Consider the following 6,425-nt stretch of genomic DNA (forward strand, 5'->3'; position numbering starts at 1 on the left):
CCCTCGGCTTTAGTCCGTATTCCAATTTGGCCCAATTTTCTTTATTTATTTGTAATTAACCCTAAATTCCTTAATTAAATTTAATTTTAATTCCTATATACCTTTAATTTAATTTATTTAAAATACTTTATATATTTTTAATAAACATTAGTTATGTATATAATAATATATTATTTTATTTATATCATTTGTAACATTATATATATAAATTTTATTATATGTTATATATTTTATTATATTATTTATTTCATTATATTCTTATATGTAAAATATTTGTTACATTATTATTATTATTATTATACATATTTCATATTATATTTCATTATATTTATTTATGTATTTTTATTACATATTATATTTTACTATCTATCATAATATTTTTTATATATTATATTATATATATTATATTATAGATTTTTATATTATATAATTTACATTATTATATATTTTCATTTGTAAATTATGTTATACACTATATATTATACTATACTTCCTTACATTACCTTTATTTTATTATAAAGTATACATTATTTTATTATTTATTAATATACATTTTAAAATTTTATAAATAAATGTAATATTAATGCTTAGTACATTTTATATATAGTTATTATACCCTATAATATAATTTATATGTATGTATCATTTTTAAAAGGAGGGGTTCTCTTTTATCATTCTTATATTATTCAACATATTTTTAAATATCTTATTTCTATTTAATTTTTATACATTTTAATTTACTTATTTATCTTTGGTTTTCTCTTATTTTGATATAGTTTAGTTGGTTAAATGTTACATATCATTTATTTTGTATATTAGCACGAAATTAATTATTTATGGTGATTTGCATAAGACATTATCATATATGTATATTGCAATTTATATTTGTTGTATTTATTATGCATTATATGGTGTTTAGCATGGAATAATAATGCATGAACATTTATGTTGTTTATGATGATATATGCATAAAGTGATAATGTATATTGTGTAATTTATACCATTATTACTATTTGCTATACTATATTTGCATGAAATGATAAAACATGTATATTGTAATTAGATTTATTTAATTCCTTGTGATATACAAAACACATCATTATTTTTAAAACCAAAAGATATATTTCACTTAATTCAAAAAAGAATTTTAAAAGTGAGGCAATGTTTGGATGTTTGGAAGCTTCGAGAAAAGTAGTGCCCTAACTTACTGGGTTGCAACTTTTCTCGTTGAGTTCGAATAGTCAAGCACCCTTCTAAGTTTTAAGGTTTTCAAAATACAAGCAACTATCTTGGGATTTCAAAACATTGGGTCCTAACTTACTGGATATGGTGTTTTATTGTTTCGAGATAGAAATTTTCAAAAAGGCGAGTTTAGCATCAAAAGTCTTAAAAATATTGCGTCCTAACTTACTGGATGTAGTATTTTGATTCGTTTGAAATAGGTGAGCCTTAATTTTTCAAATTAAAACACTCTAATTAGAAAGAGGATTGTATCTTAAAACTTTTAAATTTCCGACATTAAAGATACTCGATAATCAATTAGGTACTAATTTTTGGACGTTACGAGGGTGCTAACCCTTCCTCGTTCGTAACCGACTCCCGAACCCGTTTTCTTGATCTCGTAGACCAAAACCAATGATTTTAAACAAAACATTTTATCGGTGATCCAATCACACTTAAAAAAATTGGTGGTGACTCTCGTTTTCGATTTTTCTTAAAGTCGATTCCCATTTTCCAAAACTCGATTTAGAGATGGTCTCAACAGTAAAATGAATGCATGATATGTTTTAGTATATGTTTTATTATATTAACATAATTAACATTTTACATTTTTAACCTTTACTAATTAATATAACAACTTAATTATGGCTGTCCACAATCGTCAATGCTATAATAAATTGGCTTAATTTCATTTTAAGGCTTTCATATTAAAATAACAATAACAATTCAGCACTTACACAATTATCTAGTCACTTTTACATTTTACGGGATTAAGCCTTTTTTATTAAATCAGCACTCAAATGACAAAATTAAATCACAAAAAATTCACATATATAAATTCACACATAATAAACACTAAAAAAAATTTAAATATTTTTTTGACTCAGGTTCGTGGTCCCAAAACCACCATTCTGAATAGGGTCTAAATTGAGTATTACAGTTATGACGTTCGGAAGTCCCGTAGGAACCTTAGGAATAGCTTCGGATCTAAACGTCCTGATATTAGGATTACCGAGATTTGATTTCATGTAAGACCATGTCTGAGACATTGGCATCGATATGAGATTCGTGTAAGACCATAGTTGGGCTATTGGCAACGATATACTATAACATGTAAGACCATATCTGAGATATGGCATTGTATGAGTTATACAAGATTTCCAAGTATCCTTAATGATTTTGAATAGTTCGACAGACAGAGTCAAGACAAGAATGAAAGTACGATCGAAATAAGTAATGCAGGTACATACAAAACTTATGTGAGAATCGAATGAAAATGGTGAGTTCATATTGTATCATGTATATGAAATGAGAAAGATTTGTGTATAAATATGTTTTATGCCAAAATGGATTCATTTGGCTATATGGAGGTATAAATTGGATGTTAAATGAGGTATGAGTTATGTTTGTTTTAATTATATACATAAGGTATATAACGTGCGAAATACTGTTACTTGATGATAATTAACACGATTCACCTTGGCTAAAGAAAATGTGAGGAATGTTGGTTTGAATGAAGTTATATAGTTAGTTGATTTTGTATATGTAAATGTGATCGAATTGATAAGAATTTATTTGATATGTATGAGCATAGAAATAAATAAACTTGTGAAGCTTTGTTAATTTTTTGATTGGAATTATGGTATAAAGGTGAAATCAAATGAATTTATATTATAGTATATGTAAATGCTTAATATGTGCTTATTCAATAAGATAAGTTTAACATCATACGAGCTTACTAAGCTTTATAGCTTACTTTGTGTTATTTTTCTATGTTTTATAGTGATTTAGACATTTGCTTAGGTTGGAAGTCGGCGGAGATCGCATCACTATCCAGTTTTTAATTTCGGTATTTATACACTTGTAACTTGGTTATATGGCATGTATAGGCTTGAGTTATGTGGAAATGTGTTTGGTAATGTTGAATGTGAGTTTGACTTGTATATGATGTAAATGTTGGTGTGTATTTGGCCATTTAAGTTGGCTTAATTCATAAGTTTTATAAGTGATATATGATGTCTATATATAGCCTTGCGTTTTGGCATGTATGGTATGGTTGTTGTGATGGTTAAGTGGTTAATTGTTTTGGTTAATTACCAATAATATATCATGGTTGATTTGGTTTGATATAGGGATGATGAATTGGTATATTTTTGTGGGATGAATTTGTTGATAAAATGATGAGAAAAATGCATAGGGAAGATTGGTGAAATTGTTGGCGATGACATATTTTCTTGGTATGTTTATGGTTATGATTTGAGTAGTGAAATGGTTGAAGATGAAATGGCATAATTTGTATATGAATTTACATGTTTTGGTTGCCTATAAGTGTATCGAAATGGTATGAAATGTTGTGATTTAGGTATGCTTGAAGTGGGTGAGAAACATGGCTTAAACCAAGCCTAATTTTGCCCCACACGGTTGAGCACACAGGTGTGTTCTTGACCGTGTGCCTGCTGTAACTTAGTTAAACAAGTTAGAGAGTTACATGGCTTAGACACATGGGCATGTCTACTGGCCATGTGTGACACACGGGCTAGCACGTAGGCGTGTCTCTAGCCGTGTGATGCAAGTCAATATATTTGCCCTGTTTCCACACAGCCTGTGACACGGGCGTGTCTGGTGGCCATGTGAGGAACACGGCTTGTTCACACAGGCGTGTGATCCCTGTATGCATGAAAATTTTATAATTTTCCCAAAGTTTTAAAATGTTATCGGTTTAGTCCTAAACCTCTTCCAAGCATGTTTTAAGGTCTCGTAAAGTCTTATAAGAGATAATATAATTATGTTTGATTAATGTTTATGTGATAATGAATTCATGTATGAGAAATTTATGTTGTATGCTATAATTGATCGGTAATGCCTCATAGCCCTATTTCAGCGACGGATATGGGTTAGGGGTGTTACAATCCACATGGCCAAGGACACGTCCGTGTGTCCAGGCCGTGTGGGATAAATACACAGATTTTTTTATATTTTTTGAAAATTAATTAATTTTAAGAACATCATGGAATAAAATTAAGAAAATTAGTAGTGTTAACACTCGGGTTACCTCCCGAGAAATGCTTATTTAAAGTCTAAGCTCGACTTACCTCAAATTCGCACGGTCACGGTGGTTCTCGGAGTCGAAACTTCTCTTTCTCACTGTCAATTCTATTATCAAAATAACGTTTGAGTTGAGTACTATTCACTTTAAAAGTGTCGAATTCAGAATGATTTACCTCGACTGTACTGTATGGAAAGAAATTTAGTACAGTAAAAGGAGTTGCTCTGTTCGCATTAAACTTTAAAGTGGCAATTCGTAGATCTGTATTATCTAATAGTACCTTGTCCCCAACCTTAATTTGGTGTGTTCCATCCACATGCTCATTATGGTGTAGCTTTGGTTCTATATCGTGTATTCTCGGTTTCTCCTTGACCTGTGTCCACCATTCGTCTAGTTCATCGATCTGTAGTATTTGTTCTCTATGAGTCATTCTATTTTTATCGTATGGATTAGAACGTGGCTCCATCACATTCTTCTGAGGAGTTTCCTACAAAGAAGTTTGAGCCACAATGTTATTCATATTAACAGAACTAGTATAATCATATCGATCACTAGATATCTTAACAGAATCACAAGCTTGGAGAGTAATTGTGTCATCACCTACACGAAGTATTAGTTCACCTGTACCAACATCAATAATAGTTCTGGCAGTTGCTAAAAAGTCTTTCTAAAATTAAAGGTACATCACTATCCTCATCCATGTCTAAAATAACAAATATCAACTAGGAATATGAATTTATCAATCTTCACAAGTACATCTTCAATAATACCTCTAGGAAATCTAATTGTTCTATTTGCTAATTGAATACTCATCCTAGTTTGTTTGGGTTTCCCAAGACCTAATCATTTAAACATTTTATATGACATGACATTAATACTAGCCTCTAAATTAGCTAAAGCATTATTCACATTTAAACTACCAATTAAAAAGGAATAGTAAAACTCCTTGGATCTTTCAATTTGTTGGGTAGTTTATTTTGCAAAATAGCTGAGCAAACTGCGTTTAGATCCTCGTGCGATGAATCATCTAACTTCCGTTTGTTTACCAAAAGCTCTTTTAAAAATTTTACGGAATTGGGCATCTACGAAAGAGTTTCAGTAAACGATAAGTTAATATGCAACTTTTTTAGAAGTCTAAGAAATTTACCAAATTGTTCATTAGTGTGGTCTTTCTTCATTGCATTCGGATATAGAACTAGAGGTTTATATTCCTTACCAATCAATTTTTGTTCATTCTGGCTTACATCTATCATACATTTACTTACCACACTTTCTTGCCTCGGTTCTGGTTCAGATTCAACTAATTCTTCTTCATCTCGCACAGTAACTGCATGAAGTTGCTCACTTGGGTTAGTTTCGGTATTACTAGGAAAGCTACCTTGTGGTCATTCTGAAATCAACTTCACAAGCTGTCCAATTTGATTATCGAGCCCATGAATTGATGCTTTCTGGTTTTTCAAAGCTGTTTTGGTGTTTTGAAAACGGGTCTCTGACAGCGAAATAAATTTTGCTAACATCTCTTCAATGTTCGATTTCTTCTCTTGCTATAAGTTTGTTGTTGAAAAACTAGAGGGGGTTATGGTCTTTGGTTTCCTTGACCACTCATGAGAAATTTGGGTGGTTCCTCCATCCTGCATTATAGTTATTACTATAAGGATTATTTCAAGGTCTAGAATTATTACCCATATAATTTATTTGCTTATTCTCTATGTTAAGACTGAAGGGTAAATATTCTGAATTATTTATTCCACCTCCATTTGTGTCGCTTTGCATCACCAGATGTACATGCGTTGAAACACATAAACCATCAATTTTATATTCAAAAGTTCTACCTGATTCGATAACATGGTGACCGCATCTACATTAAAAACACGGGCTACTTTTTTCGACTTCGTCCTCATGACTTGCCACTGATAATTATTCAGTGGCATCTCCTCTATAAACTCATAAGCCACTTCAGGTGTCTTATTGTACCAACTACTGCATGGATTAACTACCTAGTTGAGGGATTCAAACCATTGTAGAAGTTTTGAACCTGTAGCCATAGAGGTCACCCATGGTGAGGGCACCTTCTCAATAAATCCTTATACCTCTCCCATGCATCATATAAGGTTTCTAAGTCAATTTGAATGAATGAAGAGATATCATTCCTAAACTT

At 30.7% G+C, this 6,425-nt stretch overlaps 1 non-coding gene across 1 annotated transcript; it reads left to right on the plus strand.

The window, feature by feature from the left end:
- The first annotated feature begins 6,319 nt into the window (after positions 1-6,319).
- Positions 6,320-6,425, plus strand: LOC128285960 (small nucleolar RNA R71). Its single transcript, XR_008276507.1, has one exon. It is a non-coding gene; the product is annotated as a small nucleolar RNA R71 (small nucleolar RNA).

The sequence above is a fragment of the Gossypium arboreum genome, chromosome 12, assembly GCF_025698485.1.
Source record: "Gossypium arboreum isolate Shixiya-1 chromosome 12, ASM2569848v2, whole genome shotgun sequence".
NCBI classification, from domain to species: Eukaryota; Viridiplantae; Streptophyta; class Magnoliopsida; order Malvales; family Malvaceae; genus Gossypium; species Gossypium arboreum.